Genomic DNA, 17662 nt, shown 5'->3' with positions numbered 1-17662 from the left:
TTTTCCCTTCATTCTACCTTTTTCTCTGAAAGTTCTCTCCAAAAATCATTTGAAGAATTCACTCTCAGCCAGCAGGACAGGAGGGGACCAGAGGCATCAGATCTGAGCATTGGGCACATTCTGAGCATTGCCAGGGGCCAGCTGGGTGGACAGTTGTTGCTTTTTCTTGCATTCCCCTGGAGAAAGTGAGCTGAACTGTGCTGAAGGTTATGCTATCACAGCGGCACAAAGTCAATAGAGAAGGCTGACCTTTCTCTTCCCAGTGAAATCCAGATCCAGAATTGAGGAACATTTAAAGGCACAGGATGTGAGGAATGGTGCTGTGTCCCAGGGACACTGAGATTAGGATCAGGAAGAGGAAGATTCTAAGGATACCTGGCAATTCAGGCCGTGACTGCAGAGCACCAGGGACAAGATTCTAGGTGTTGCACAGAAGTACCACCCATTTGCTGGAGTGAAAATAGGGATGTTTGTATATATGAAGAGCTTATCCTATTACAGTAGAAAGATAGGCCCAATAATAGTAAATGTTAGTGCTGTTGAAATAAATGACCTCCTAAATGGATTTCCAGCTCTGCTTTCTACTTGCTGCATTTGTAATTAATTAATAACAAAATAATTATATTCTCCACACTCATAGAAAACCTGATAGACATTCAGGTATTTTAAGCAGCAAACGTGGACACTATGATTTGGTTTCTACCTATTCAAGAAACACGAAACACTGGAATAATATTTCACAGTATTTTCTTTGGTAAGTTAATTTTTGGTGGAAGGAACTGGCAAAATGAGTACATGAATTTTTAGCAAGTAGAGCACACGTTCAGTAAGCAAGCCTTACCGTGCTGATCATTTCTGAGTAGTTTCATGAAAATATTCACCATCCAAACTCTTGGTTATTTTTATAAATACCACATCTCGCAGTCACTTTTCAACATGAAAAGTGCATTTAAACTTACGAAAAATAATAACCTACCATTCTGGTTTCCAAGTTTCAAAGTATGATAGAGTCGATTTTCTCTTCTTCAGTGTTGCTGGGAAGCACCAGATAGTGGCCAATGAAGGTCAGCACAGCAGTGCACAGGAGGAGCATGGATGTGCTGGTTTTGAGAAGATGGAGCTGGCACAGGGCTTCAAATTGAACTGAGTGAGATGGTGTGGCTGGTATGAACACACTGTAACTGAGGGAGCAGAAGAGCATCTGGCAAGTCAGGAACAAGCTCAAGAACTTTTCTGCAGATTCATATCAGCACTTTCCTTTTTTATCTCATTTATATCTAACTAAAAATATGTACCCTTTTCTCAATCTTAGCATATTTAAGTAATTAAGTGGCATTGGTGTTGGTCAATGAACATTAAAACCAAATGGACCTCTAAGCATAAGTCCTTTCATACAGATATGGAAATTATTGTATATGTACACATATGCACTTGTGATAACTTCTCCAGCTGATCTGTCTGTTGACCCAGTGGAGTGATGACTGAGGAAATCAAGGCAAATTCAGGTCAAATGAACACAGGGCTGAGACTATCTACAGTAAGTCAGATGGGAAACTGTTCATAGTAAAGCCAAACACAGCCCACCAGTGATACTTTATATATGCAGATGACGGTAAACAGCAAAGATTATTAATAAACTCTGCAAAGTTGTGACAAAAAGGAATTCTGGTTACAGCTCCATGAAAATGTAAAATTCTTATTACAATTTCAAATTTGATCTTTAGGGAGAAAAACTATAGTCTTTCCAATTCAAAAATTATTCATTAGTGTAAATTAAGCAATCAAAAAGGTGGATTTAATTATGATTATGACCCCAGAACACTTACCTGTTCAAGAACTTCCTGATATGAGATCATAATGGAAACTATGGAGTGAAAACAAGACAGATATTAAAAAAAGGAATACAAAGTAGGACAAAATAGCTTCTCAGGATTCTAACAGTTGTAACATAACATCCATCAGTAAGCAGAACAGCATTTTGAGATTATATTACGATTAATACTATATTATTATATTTTGAGACCAGGCTGGATGGGGCTTTGAGCAACCTGTTCTACTGGAAGGTGTCCCTGCCCATAGCAGGGTGGTAGGAACTACAGGATCTTTAATGTCCCTTCCAACTAAACCATCCTATGATTCTGTGATATACATGATATATTAGGATGTTGTTTCTCACCTTTTCATCTCCACTAAGCAGGTACTGATCAATGGCATTATGTTTTTCACTAATAAGTTCCCTTTTTGTCTATTTCTTGTTTTACCTTCTTCTCCAGTCTCCTTTCCTGTCTTAATTTCCTTGCACCTTTCCCATGGAGTCCAAAGTACTGAAAAAATACTAAACATTGACATTTGTCACCTGATACAACTTTTTGATCGCATTCGTTGAAGTAAAAATGCTCATCAGGAAGGAGGAACAATTTACCTATCACCTAATAGATGATCACTGCCAATTCTAAGGCTTCTGGAAAATCTGCTTCCTTCTCATCTTTTGTATATTGCAAGCAGGTAGTGACATACTGCACCTTAAATAACTACTGTGAACAGCTATAATAGATTCAAGATAAATTCCTTGCATTTACTCAGAAGTCTGCCATTCCAGACTTTAAGAGGTGAATGGAAACTAGTGAGGAAAACTGTCAGATGCTTATCTTCCATTCACCCAGGACTGCCTTGCCAGTGAACAAAATTTACAGGTTACAGACGGAAAGACAGACGCTTCAAGACAAAGGTACGCTGGCTTTAAGGAAGGTTACAATGACCACATTTATTTATTCCAATAACTCTTATTTCAGTGCTGATCCATGGCCTGGACACTGAAGTTTCAGCTCCAGCTTTGCAGTGCTACCGAACTTAGTCACCTTCGCTCCATTGCTCATCCTCCTTTTGGGACGTGTCTCCTGGTACAGGTCCCTGGTGGCCTTTGATAGAAGACGGGCTGGCAGAATAGGTTGCTCAGGAGTTTTAATTTGTATTCTGTCTCAGCCAGCCCTTTACAAACCCAGTCTCTAAATTCCCAATGACAAAAAGGTCCCTGGCAAAGAATCAGGATTCTTTGATATCACATGAACCACGTTCTGGGAACCGCACCAAAAGATCTTATCCAAACATTTCTCACAGACCTCAGAAACACCAGAGAAAACCACCTCCAACAGGCACAGGGAAGAACGAGTTGCATCTTTCTGCTCCAGTGAGGTCTTTATTGCTGTTACAGAGGGTTTTATCCCAAAAAAATGTCTTCCTTGGTCTTCCTCCATTTCTGAGAAAGGGAGGCTGAGCTCACAGTTCAGGTCACACAGTGGCTTTGAAACTGGGAAGTACAGCTGACCTTCACCAGAATTAAAAGTTCCCACTCAGATATACAATATACTGTAAAGAATAGCTTACTTACAGATTTTAACTTTACCTAGAGGCACTTCCATGAGTATCTGATGGATTTAAGAGAATGCCCCTTATGCTAATGACTGTTGTGACTCAAGAAACTAAAAAAGGAAAATTTTTAAAATGAGTATTTTGAAATAGAGAGTGAACAATCGTTCTATTTAAAAGTATTTCACAGTTAGTTGCGCAGAGCATGAACATATGATACGTTCCATATGTAAAACTTTGTGGAAGATGCAGTCAGTGCCAGAGACAAACTCTTACCTACTGCCAGGAAGGCCAAGCAGTACTCCTCCCTCAAGAATCCTGTACTCTTTCCTTTGGTGAAGGATGAGGTAATGACGGTTTCTTCACATACTCCCTTTCAAACGGTTATAAGTTAACAGAGCCTAGTAAAAATATAAAAAAAACCCCACTTCCTGCTTTATGTAATTGATTATCTAAGCAAATGTCTTGTTTAATTACATAAATGTGAAAGAAATCCATAGACATGTACACCCCCCCAAACTTACTTTCAGAGTAAGTTTGCAGTTAGTACCTGAACAATGAGTGTCAGAAAATCCAGAAGAGAGGCCAATCCCTTCTCTGTGCAAATATTGCACAGCCACAATGACTCAGACTCCATTCGTGTTTTTTCCTTTGTTTGTAGTAACAGTCAGAACCTGGTCATTGATCTTTGCAGCCAAGTTCCACATTAGAAGGTAGTTCTTCCCACCACAAAACGCTAAACAAAAAAGTTCAGGGCAAATGCCTACATCTTTAAAGTTAAATTGATAAAGAAAGCATTTCCAGCACAGGAATAGAATATTCTCCCATTAACACATGTGTCTGTGGCTGTTCTTCCAGAACTATCTTGTGAGGCTCCTTGAACGGTCTACCTGAATTTTGCTGCCCACCTTTTTGGCCCACAAAGGCCAGGTACGCAAACATCTGCACTGGTGATGATTTCACTTTCAGATGAAATACGTGGTGCTGATCACCAAGTATAAAGCCTGATGTGTTCTGGCTTACAGAGAATGTAGAAATTAGCCAAATTTACTCTATGCAACTGTCTTACCACTAAAACTGTATTCAGAAGTGATCTTTCCAGAGATCTTTTCCTGAGCTAAGCTGCACAGGATTTAAGGAACATTTTTTAGGATAAGCCATTGTTTGACTTTAATGCCATCAAATACACTTTTGAAGCCTGTATTATTTACAGGATGTAAAATGTATATTCAATTATAAATCTTTGATAACAGTATTCAATTTACTGATAAAGTACTGAGAGAGCAACAGAAGCTTGAATTCAACACTGAAAACAATTGTATCTTTGGTTTCCATAATATGGAGATTTTTACGATTAGAGAGTACATTTCAGTGACAAGGAGCAACCATCACCTTTGGAACTTTAGTTAAATTCTCTTAGAGTTCCACAAAATTCACATGAAATTTGGTTCAGATCTTGTGTTCTCATGAGAATGAACACATTTTCTCCCCACTTAAGCCCATCTCCTTTGTCATATGATTGATTTCAGAGCACTCAGGTCACTTGGTATTCATTTTCTTAACCACATGGCACACCGTTTTCCATTGCAATCTTGTTACAGGTGTTCATGTGGAACACTAGGAAATTAAATAATGTACCATGGCAAAGTAGACGAGATTACTGAAATAGAATATGTAATTATAGTATTGATAGTTTGAGATTTCTATTTGCGTGATCCTTTCAGAAATGAAGCAATCCAAAGTAACAATTCTCTCTTATTTAACAAAATGGCAATAGAAATTAAAACATACACCTTCAAGATGAACTGAAGGTTACTTGGCCACATGCCTGTGGTCTTCACATTCCCGAGTATTACCTCAGTGGCTTTAATGTCTAAGTGCCGTGAGGTGATAGCCCAGATGGTTAATGAAGCAAATGCAAATAAAGTCATTGCAGCAATCCTGAAGACTGCAAGAGTAGGCAAAAGTGCTAACACTGAAAAGTTCTACTTTCATAATAGCCTGCTGCCCTCTAAGGAACAGAAGACCTGTTCATAGCAAGAGGAAGAGTTTCTACTACACCACTACAGGCATTTTTAAAATGGCAATTGTTTTTATATCTGTAGCACTGTCTGAAAAGAAAATGTGCTACCTTGAGAGCATTTTAGTGTCAAACTCACCTCAGAGTAAAGCAAGGTCAACCCTGCTGATCCTTCTGTAAGTAATGGAGTGATACAGATACAGTGGTGCAGCTGCTCTTGGACCAGCTGCCAGGTAGGAATCTAGAAGGTTTATAGGAGGCATGAGGGAACTGAAGCTCCTGCCTTCAGATGGAACACAGCTGGGTGAAAAGGCTAGGGGTAAAAGCCTGGATTTTTAGGAGAAATTAGGCACCTGAAGTTGCTGGAAGGCTGCCAGCATGATTTTCAAAAACTCCAGAATTTATGAAAGATGCTCTTGAAGACCTCACGGGCCACCCAAGTGTTTTAAAAAGCGGGGCACAGCTTCCTTTTCTGGTGAAGCAAGAGCACAGATTCTAAACTTTCATTACCTACAGATCACAAGGAAGTAGTCATTCATTACAACTTCTCCCTGAATAGCTGCTACAGTTTTGACACATCATCTTAACAACCACAACAGTGCTAGCCTTTGCTAGCACTGAACACCATGGCTTCTTTTCTATTCCTGTACAAAAGAAGAGTCAACTGAAACAGAGAAAACGTATCTGTAACCTTATTCTGTCACATTACTAAATAAAACCTGAAGACTAAGTGCATGTTCAGGGCAGACTGAATTATTTCCAGGTACGTATGCACAACCCAGTCTATACTGTCAGAATCAACTGGATGAGCAAGGCACAGAGCAAACCACAGACATGCTGATACAGCCTGATTTGGACTTTTTATACCAACAACAGTATGACTGGGGGGCGGATTAGAAGGGCAATCCTGCTGCTCTGGCAGTGACAGTTCAGGAATAAAAACCAATGAGATTGCCAAATATGCTAGTTAACTGAAAATTTTAATGCTATAAAAGACTGTCATGAGCAGTATTTGTAATTCTTAATGTGGTTTGATTTTGCTTCTTTTGAAATATTCTGTCTCTGTCTCTGCCTGAACTGAATCTAGATGTAACATACATTATAATTTGCTGTGCTCCCCATGTCATTACTGTCTGCAAATTTAGCTTTTATACCCTTCAGACATACCAGTGATAAAATACGGGACTGAATAAGGATGTCAACACACACTTTGGATTATTCTCTTTATAATCTCTTTCATGTATGTCTATTGCTTCCTTCCTCGTTCATCAAGTTTCTTTCTAACACTTTATCTTAACTCCTTGCAGCTGGATTTGCCTTTACAAACTATTTCTGTCTTTGATACAAAACATTGTCAGTGCCATTTGAAAATCAAATTAATGTGAGTGAGGACACTGGACTTCTCCTAAGCGTCATCATTCAAACCTTGTCAAAGACACTGCATAAGTAATTACAACAATCCTTTCCTACCATTATGTGCCGTAGAAGTGGACTAGTCACTCTTAGAACACTCTTAGAAAGAGTGTAGTTTTTTTATGTCACCACAATATTTACACAGAGCAAAAACGAATAACAAGCTCCCTGCTGATACTGGGAGTAGGGCACCAACTCAGAGCACACGCCTGCACTGCGCTAGCACAGATCCTGTTCTCAGAAATGTCAGTTTGACAATCTCAACAAACACTGTGTAAAGCTGTATGCTGGACTGGCGTACCCAACCAGGAAAGAATGCCCTTCTACTTATGTTTGGAAGAAGTACCTGAGCAGCTGTTAGTGGAAGATATAGCAGGTTGTTGAAGGGATGAGGGAATTCATACCTACAAAATGTATCCTTAGGATTAATCCCTTATAACAGATTTGTATTATATAATGACTATAGATCAACTATAGAGCAACGAGGGAAGGCTGATACTCAGTTGAGTTATGAAGAGGACTTTTTTAAATCCTAAATTTTCACTGGTAGTACTTCCTACTACTCTATAAGCACACAAAGTAAATTTTTCATTGAAATTCTTGATATAAGTGTGAAGCAATCACTATGTTTAGGAGTATCTGCTGAAGAAATGTGTGTTTCATGCAGCAAATGGCATGAGTCCATCAGATCAGAACCCTGAAATCATAAAGTATAGGTTCAAACACAGAAATCAGTATATTTCCTGAGACTGAAGCTGGCATATATTCCTTTCTCTTCCCTAACTTCAGAATAAAGTATCAGGCAACAAAATTCTGAAGAGAAGTCAAATGTGAAAAGAGAGAATATGAAAGTATCACCCACACATAAGGCAAGAGAGAAAAATAAACCCAAAAGAGAGAAGGAACTGAAACAAAAACTGAAGTGGCAGCAGGAATGAAGTGCAGAGACAGAAGAAAAAAGCTGTCAGAAATAATCAGAAACGTAAAATGTTACCCAAGAAAACTGAAAAAGGGTCACTTTATAGCTAATTAACTGCATCTGAAATAAATCAACCTAAAGTATCTCCCTTTCCTAAAGCAGTTGTAAGATTTCCTCCTCTTCTATTTGCTTTAATTAAGAAAATCCTAAAGTGCAGATCCAATGTGTCACACAGCACTGCAATTTATCCAGCAGCCACTGCTGAGGAGGTACAATTGTAAAATGCATAATTTAAGGTTTGGTTTCCAAATCTATGAGTCTCCTGCTAACTTTTTCTTACATTTCTCTTTTTATTTACTACATTTGACAAACTAATTCCTATTGAAATGTCAGAAAACGCCTATTAAAAAGCCTGACAAGTTATGCCATTATTTAAGTAAATTGACAGCAAAATAAATACAGAAATAAGTCCTCCTCTCTGAAATGCTGAAATATGGGTGATGAGCCCTCAAGAAGCTACATAGGATCCAGACATTAAAAAAAAAAATCTATTAAAACCTTATGCTCCAGTATAAAAGGCAACTTCTAACTGAAGAAGCCATGAAGTGAAGTATATTAGACAGCAATTTGATATAAACTTTTACCTTCTTTTGCAGAATGTGACAAAAATCTGTCAAGGAACAGAAACGTGAGCTGCAGCTGAGGTGATTTGATGTGACTGTTACCATTTTTGGATGACAAGATTTTGAATTTGAAAAAAAAATTCCCATAGAAGGTCTAACATGCTGTTTACCCACCTGGCTGTTACCTAGGGAAGTTTCAGTGTCTCTCATGGGTCATAATTCGTATCACCAATAGATTAATGGTTTCGCAGAAGTCAAAGGATACCCACAGCACTGAAAATTACAACTGACTTGAGCAAGCAGCAAGCAGCTTGGAAGCAGTAAGGACCAGCTTTGTATACGATTGCTCAGCTATAATGCACAGTGTGAGCTTTCCTGCCTTTTGTAGTACAAAGAAGCCCACCCCATCATTTCCTAAAGACTGTTTATGTTCATATGGTCAGCTACAACTTAGAAACAGTATAAGAAGCTATTCCTTACCTCCTTTCAGCTGTTATGTCTAACATGTCTCAATATGTCTCAACATGTCTCAACATTTACTTATTTCTGTGTGGGTGGCTTATTTCAAGTGCAGAGGGAAATGTGAGAAGCAGCTCATTTGTCCAGAAGGACCAGCACTTCTCCTGTCCTCTAAATCAAAGGAAGATTTTTATTAAAAGGTGATAAATATAAATTGATCTTGTGATTTAACAGACAGAAAGAAAACCAAGAACAAGAATAAAACCCCTCTCACCTTGACCAAATGGCTACCATAAAAAAACCCAATCCTGTTAATGAATTGGGATAACCTGGAATATGTCAAAATACTGTGATTTTAAAGGAAAAATAAAAAATGGAAGCTTGGAAACACATTTTTAGTTCCAAAATTCTCAGTCAAAATAAACACGTTAAACACTTGACACATATTTCTGTAGTAAACAAAATTAAAACATGTAAAATGCATGAACAACACTTTCTATTATTTTTCGGGCAATTTATTTCTCAATAAATAAAATGTGACTTTAATACATTGGAGAAATATCCTACAGCCTGTCTGTACTCAGGAATTTTGAGATTTCCCTTTAGAGACACAGATAACCTATTCACCCTTGCTTCTACCTGGCCTATTTTTCTCAGGGATAATTAGTTTATTCTCAAAGTTAATTTTCTTTTATACAATTTTGGTGTTCTTATTAATGTTACAAGGAACGGCACACATAAAACCCAAAGAACAATGATATGTGCATCACAAGGTGCTTGCTTTGACACTCAAGTGACGATTCCCAAAAGGGGTTATAACTTACCACAAGGAGATGCACTGGTTTTCTACCCAGTCCGCATCTGCTCTCAAGCTAACTTGAGGACAGATGCCCAAGTCCAAAGCCCTTATAGTAAGAGAGGACTTTCACCAGGGAACCCGCTGGGAATTGAAATGCCAACTCAAGTTGCACTGGGGGAGGTTTAGATTGGATACTAGGAAAAATTTCTTCGCCGATAGGGTTGTCAAGGTTTGGAACAGGCTGCTCGGGGAAGTGGTTGAGTTACCCTCCCTGGAGGTATTTAAAAGACATGTAGACATGGCACTTAGGGACATGGCAGTGTTATAGGCAGTGGTAGGTTAACGGTTGGACTCGATGATCTTACTGGTCTTATCCAACTGAAATGGTTCTAAGATTCAATGAAAATTTGACAGTTCTTGCCTTCAGCTCCCTCTGGTGGGTAATGCACACTCCAGAGATCAGCAACTACTGGTAAAGGCAACCACCACGAAACAAAACATACAGGTTGCTGTATTTTTCTTAAAATATACAGAAGTACCCCAGCTGACTGGGGATTATAACTGAGATCAGAACTTGAAGCTGAAACTTGACATAGTCATCCTGAAAAGAGGAAGATGCAAGGGGTTGAGTATGTTGAAGGATATGACAAGCAATGGCCAAACCCATCTCATTGAGATGCAAAAGAGGAGGTGAAGGGGGTTGAGCAGGTTTGTGCTCAATAATGTACTTTTTGTTTTACAGACTTGTAAAGCCTAGAGCACACAGACAAGAAAGGTGATCTAAGATGAGGTTTGAAGGGAAGAATTAAGATAAAGTGAAGCCAAAACCAGATACATCATATCTTGTGCTATATCTGTTTACAACAAATTAATACACTGTTCTGTCTGTGAGTTCATAAAATAGAAAAGCATGTCCCAAACCCCAGTGCTGAAAGAGTCCACTTAGGTCTCATTTTACAATTAAGGGAGAAAGAGTTATTCTAGGCCATGCCTAATACTTTTCTTGGCTTCTTCAGGTTTGCAACACAGCTCGGTTTGTTACTAACTCAAAGGATTAATTGCAATAAATGAGCAGATACAGATTTTAATTACATATTAATTAATAACTGCTGATAAGATTTTGATTCTTGATCCACATTGCCTTAATTCCATGCCAATCCCACAGTTTCTGATGGGATTGCTGAGGAAGCTGGGTATCCAAGGAGAATTAAGAATGACATTTCAGCCTTCTACATTATTTTAACTCAGCATGCCCCTCTAAGGGTTTAAAGTAACATGGACTCTTCTCTTCAGCTTTTCCTGACTACTGAGAATTAAGGTAACAGGCAAAGCAAACTGAAGATTGGTGTTCAGGAAGTCTTAGAAGATTGCAGCTCATTAAGGGAGAGAGATAAGGAACGTCAGAATAAACACCTAACTGGGAAAACCAAGCTGAAAGAAGGGAACTTGGAGAAGGTGTTCAAAGAAAGAGTGAAGGCACCTGACTTGGGAGTGTAAAATTGCTACAGGTTTAGCATGCGCCTTTAAAAACACAGTTACACTCAAGACAAAACATGTTGTGATCTGCACTTTTTCCCTGTCTAAAGCTCTAGAATATGATGAAAAGAACTGCCTAGCATCCCAGAGGCATGGCAGAGGTGAAGAAAGGGAAGTGATGTAGGCATACCTGTGCATGTATGCTTTCTATGATGTTCTGATGTGCTTCATACTTACTTTCATTAACTTCCGTTTTCACAAGGTGAATGTCAAAGCATATTGAAGACTGCATGCTTGACAGGTCGCATTTGAAGTCACAAGTCTTTCTCTTGAAGCAGCAACAGTGATCTTGTGGAGAGCTCTGAATCTTGAATTCTTGATCAACCTCTTGCTGTGAGAAAGGAAAAATGTTCTAATTCTTAACTCCATTTTTAAAAAGTTACCATCAAAATAGTTCAAGAAAAGATTATGCTGAGAGAGAACATAGCATGCACGAGGATATGGCAATAAAGAACTTGGTAAGCTTGCGGCAACACAGACTCTCTAAAAAAACAGTGAAAACTTCCAATAAACTGATAAAGCACATTATAGACTGGAATTTAATTAATTATCTGAGCAAGGTAATATAATGGAAAACACGTTAAGTGATGGAGAAAAGTTACAAGAATAATGCTGTGAAAGAGTGGAGTTGAAAGAGCACGGAAATGTCTACATCACAGCGGAAAAGGTTTATTTGTGAAAAACCCCATGAAATGCATGGATTTGCCCTTAAATCATTATTGCATTGTTAAACTTATTCTGTGGCACTCATTTTATTCTCTGCAGTTAAACAGAATTTCACAGCATGTGTTTAATTTTGCTTGGCCCAACTCCAGGCATTTTGCCCCTTCAGTAGAGCCTAAAAAGTTGCCTGCAGATTGTAGAAGGAGTTACATATGTTGAAATGGACTAAACAGTACATTGTACAGGAAAAGGCATTTCAGGCTATTGAGAAGTAACATCTTTGAAGTTCTGTCTATTTTATGTATTTATTACAGCAGTAACACACTCACTGAAGCATTGCTTGTCCTACCACAAGATTTTAAGGAGTGCTAAAGCCAGCGATGTCTCTAACTCCTTTAACTTGTTCTATTACTGAATCTAACATTTCTTCTTCCTTTAGGAAATAATGTATTGCTGATCATTCCAGCTGAGCACCCTTCTCTTCATTTTGAGTTTCTAGTCTCATCTGTCCCAGGCAGCTCAGCGGATGCTTCCTCACTGAGAGCAAGTGGAGCATACTCTTGAGATATCTTAGGTAGTCTCTGGAAAGAGCTCAGCCATTTGCTCTGAGCTTGCTGCCTGTGTGCAGGATCACTGCTGAAAATATCCCTACTAATTCAAAATGTGATATGCAGATGAGTAAAAGACAAGATGTGAGAACATATTGGAAAATTAAGAAGCTGCTCTAATCATAAAACATGATTAAAGAACACCATTACTTTGGGTAGGTGCAGTTCTAGCCTAACAAATTGCTGCATGGTTTGGCAGATGGACAGATACAGGTTTGAGCCTTATTACCTTTGTTTTAGTAGCTATGTACCTCAGCTGGGCCTGTTACACCATCTCTAAGATGGGGGCTGGGGAATAATGGGGGAAATTAGAGAAACCCCCACTCCTAATCCTCAAGGTTATGTTGCAGTAATAAATATATTTGAGGGTAAAAAGCAGTTGCTATTTCTGGGATGTAATGCAGCTGCCGTGCACAGAATCTACTCTACAATACTTCCCCAGGCAACCCCGTGACCTTGGCATATGCTGAGATAATGGAGAGTGAAGACACCACAGCTGGGCTCCAGTTTACTCCCTGCAGATGTAGGAACAGGAAGATAACACCACTACTGATCAATCACCTAGCAGATGACAAACAAGGATTGTAAATTGAGAGAATTTCACAACAAAAATATATATGACTACAGCCACGCAAGCTCCACATGCACATGCTCAAGCTCCATAAGCGTTTAGTTTAAGCTCCATAATAATATATTTAGGCTTACAATCATATATAGTTAATATTCCATAGATATTTAGTTACAGAAATAAAACTTGTAAAGAGCGTGAACAGATAAAAGGGCCTCTTAAAGCGTCATGAGACCTGAGAAACAACAGTTATTTACAATGAGAACTGATAGCTGGAGAGGCTTTGGCCTTGTAAGGCAGACTGAGAGAAACAAAACTGAGAGCAAACAGGACTGAGAGAAACAGAATTTAGGAAAGTAAGACAGAAAAATAAGATTAATGAACCTCTAATAAAGAAAGACTATCCTTGAAGTCTACTACTTCCTCACAAAACCAAACCAATTGCCAAAATATGTTTTTGACAAGTGAGAAACCATGATTATGTCCTTTTAGTGAACTTTTCTCATTATAATCCCATTTCAATGCTAAAAATGACACCCATAGGTCAAGAGGCCCCTGCCCAGGTCCGGGGACACCTCCCTGAACATGCATAGTTAGGCATTTAACTATGTAATCCTTATGCAAATTAGATGACCAATTGATAAAAGGATGAAGAGCTACCGGGAGTTACTAATTCAGATTAGAGAGTATTAATATGCAATGTGGGGGGCAGGAGGGAATCAGGTTAAGACTCCATTGTAACTGCTGGGATTGATCAATGGGCTGAACCTGTCTTCTCCCCACCATAGTGATGCCTATTGGGTAAAAGCTATAACTAATCACATTTAATGATTGATTTTTATCTGGCTTCATGTACTATTCTCACGCTTGTTCTCGCAGTTAGGATATTATGTTGTTACTGGCAATTTTTTGACCTTAAAATGTTCATGAAAATAATCATGAAATGATATACAAAAAATTCTCAGTTCAGATCTATTTTGTGTGAGTCTCCAGAAACTCAAATTGACTTAAAATCATCTTAAAATCTTACTTAAAACCTTTTTTTTAATTTGGTGGGTGAATCTGATATTGTGTACCCTGAATACACTTTGATGCAGTGTGCTGTCCAGTGGAATGCCTGCAGAGGCTCTGACAGGCTCATTGAGCTCAAGGGTCTCATCTTTCTGGGATGGTAACAAACCCATCAAACTTACAGGTGAAGGGGCGAAATCTTCCCCCTTATGGGGGGAAAAGACCGCCTTAATGTTACAGGGGTAAAATCTCTCATGCCCATTTGATGACAGGGTTATCAGCATCATTAATAGAGATTTAGGGGAAAATTATCCTTCAGATGATACCTTCTATTGCTGCACTTTGTACTGTAATGAGAAAAGACTGCTGCTTATTTAAATAAAGACACCATTCATTTGTGGGATATAATGTTGAAGGAAACTCTTCAGACTTAGTATTTCTTTCATGCAAGTGCTTAGCAATAAAACTTCCAGTGATTAAAGAAGTGAACCACTTTCAGACTAATGAAGAATAAATTCAGCTCCTTAATGGACTGGAAGGAAAACCATGTTTATTCCTTTACCAAACAACTTGTGAACAGAAGGAACTCAGCACTCACCTGGCAGGCTGCAGTTTGTAAATACTTGACACAAAATTTTCATCCTGCCTGCAGCACTGGTTAAGAAGCTGCAGTTCTTTGTCCCATTGAGGAATGAAGACACATCAAACAAATCCTGCACATCTGAAATGCTGGAGTCTGATTCTCTGTTAAAGTGAATTCCAGTTGTATTTTCTTCTGATGATTTGTGAGTTCCCAAAATGTGTTGGGTGACATCTGCCCGATTATCATCTGCACTGATTTTTCAGTCAGAACTGTCTCTTTTTATTCCCCATGAGATGCCACACTTAACATTTTCTGCTTTTGCACTATTTCAGTTAGTTTCATTCTTCCAATTATGCTTTTAATTAATTCTAAGTTTTTCTTTCATAATATTCCTGGGATGACAGGATCATCAAGCTTTCATCCAACAAACCTGAAAGCAATGGAAAAAAAGGAATACATACACAAGGAGACAAATAAAACCCTGATTTACATACAGCACAAAAGCCAACCTAACAGGTTTCTTACAGTGTACATCAGTCAAGCATTCACTTCACCATCCCTTCTTTTGCATTCTAAGTTTACAATATGCCCCTTCTTTATATAATAAAGCTAGTCATACACTTATTGTACCCTAAAAATAGAAATTCAATTGAATTCCAAAATTAAACCTAAAGATCTTGAAAACCTTACAACAAATGTGTAATGTCTTGTCTCTTCACACTTTCAGAATTTCCAGATGCAGTAAAACATTGTGGTGATCGCTCCTGACACCATCTGGAAGCCCCCACCTCAGGTCCACCAGCTGGAGTTGCAACCTCTTTCCTTATTCTGAACTGTATAATTTAGAACAGGATTCTTCCATTAATGCATTTCTTTCTGCCTTTGGTTCTAGCACAAATAAGCATAATGAGGTCAGGTTGCTGCAATAAAAAAATTAATTGTAGTTTTAATTATTTTGCTGCATTGGAGGGCAACAAAAGCTTTGGATGAGTCAGAGAATAAATATTTCTCAGATAAGACAGATGTTCTTTCAGGGGATATAATTCATATATTCATAACTGAAGTGATATGATGTAATGATGCACCTTACTGGGATTGTGCCTATATGCACAGGCATGACAAATCACATTTTAACCATTCTGCTCATTAGACACACACTTTAATTGGAGATTTAAATACCAAGGAGCCAAATATGCATGTGCAAATGTACATCTAAATCCAAATATTGTGCATTACCCTTCCTACCCTTTACCTTCAGATAAAATTCTTTGAGCTTGCGGTGCTCAAAATATTAAACTACTCAGAATCTGGCAGGAAAGATGAACGTAGACGGCAGAGTTGTCTCCATCTCTCCACGCAGTGGAAAGTGATTTTGCTTGGTATACAAGAATCTCACAGCTTCAAATCCAAATTTCTGTATTTGCTCCTGTGTATAACTTCCTTCTGGTGATATTCCTTCCTTCCTGCCCTCAATGGTTTATAATTAACACCTGCAAAAATATTATATAATCTTTTAAAATGCTAGGTTTCAACATGCAGAGAAACAACATATATTTATCATCTGTATTTTCTAGAAGAGTAACCAACCTTGTTTTTAAGGCTCCAAACCTCAATCTGTTCCTCCCTCCCTCTTTTACCTTCTTCAATGCTTCTATCATCTTCTCTTCCTGAACAGATATCCAAGATGTTCAGTGCTTGCTTTTCATATTCAGCATGTGTCTCCTCATAGAATACATTTCTTCCCCATTTCCTCACCCTGCAAGACACCAACCACCCCTGCTTCAAGGGGCTGCTGATAGAGCACCTAACAGAATAGGGCTCGTGTCTGCAAAACAAAGATTACTGCGATGATCACAAAAAGATTCTGCCCAGCCGTTACCAGAGGTTGTAGTAAAGGCCTCAAGTATATACATTTAAAACAGGAGGAAATAAATCAGGAAGGAGACATATTGTAGCTTGCACATTGCATTATAGCAATGATCTTAGTTCCAAGTGTGAGGCATCAATTTCAATCAGTAGTTTATATTATTTCTTTTCTTCCTCTCCCACCCAGTGTACCTTCCTATATAAAAGCTATGAAGGAAACACACAGCGATGCTGAGTGCCATTTTTTGCCCATGCTGGGAAGAAAACCAGGGGAGGGATATTATCTGTAAGTATGCACCATGAACAGAGTTGAAGAACTCTCATAACGCCATGAAATGAGGAAACACAAGGTAACTGCTCTTGAATTCACCTGACTGAACAGTTACTTGACACATACACACACTGGCTAACAAGCTAATAGGTCTGCTTGAACTCAGAGCATTTTGAACATCACAATAACCAAGTTAACAAAGAAAGGAAGATATGAAAATACTGGATCCACATTCATATAATCTACTACAATTATCATGTAGCACTTCACCTTTTTAACTTTTAAGATTGACTATAATGCTTGCTAACCGAGTCTAGGTAGCCTTTGTTGACAGCATATATGTGTATTTCTTTTGTCCCAGAAAATTCAGCAGTATATCCCCTCTCCTTCCAACAAATGAAAAGGGATGTAACTAGAGCTCATTAACAATACATTAGAATCTGCACTGACTTCTGTAATATAGATTTATTGAAAGCAATGCTTAATCACGTCTTGTAGCTAAATAGTCACCTAAAGTCATCCATAAGCATTTATGTATCACAGATCCACTGCATGGAGACAAACTTTAAAACAGGCAATAAAGCCACTGAGATCCAATCAGTTTTATTAAAGCAAATTATTTTCCCTCTATGCCTATACATCCTATTTCAAATGTTCCTTTTTTTCCAGGAGTAGTTGTTACTTTATTTACTTCTACAAAGTGAAAACTTCCCTCCCTTGTCAGATTGGGGAACATTCTAAAACTCAGGGGTTTGTACTGCTTTCTTACTAACAGGGACACAAGGAAGCAAAGCACTGAGCATCTGCTTTGGACACAACCAGGGAAAAAAATACTGCAAACAAAACCCCCAAAACATGTAGCCATAGAAAGAAAATCTTCCTATGCATTCTTTTTCATATAAACACCACATAGGCAGTTTTAATTTTGGCACATCCTTACTTCTGAGTAAGACTGTT

At 38.4% G+C, this 17662-nt stretch overlaps 1 long non-coding RNA gene across 1 annotated transcript; it reads right to left on the bottom strand.

Moving 5' to 3' along the window:
• Positions 1-1007: 1007 nt before the first annotated feature.
• On the bottom strand, positions 1008-8959 carry LOC308220415. Its single transcript, XR_013956658.1, has 3 exons — positions 8822-8959; positions 1827-1864; positions 1008-1181 (listed from the first exon to the last, which is right to left on the bottom strand). It is a non-coding gene; the product is annotated as an uncharacterized lncRNA (long non-coding RNA).
• Between the last annotated feature and the right edge of the window lie 8703 nt (positions 8960-17662).

Source organism: Psittacula echo (genome assembly GCF_963264785.1).
Source record: "Psittacula echo genome assembly, chromosome: 1".
NCBI lineage: Eukaryota > Metazoa > Chordata > Aves > Psittaciformes > Psittacidae > Psittacula > Psittacula echo.
Note: the sequence above shows the minus strand (reverse complement) of the source record. Positions and strands in the feature narration are given on the sequence as shown.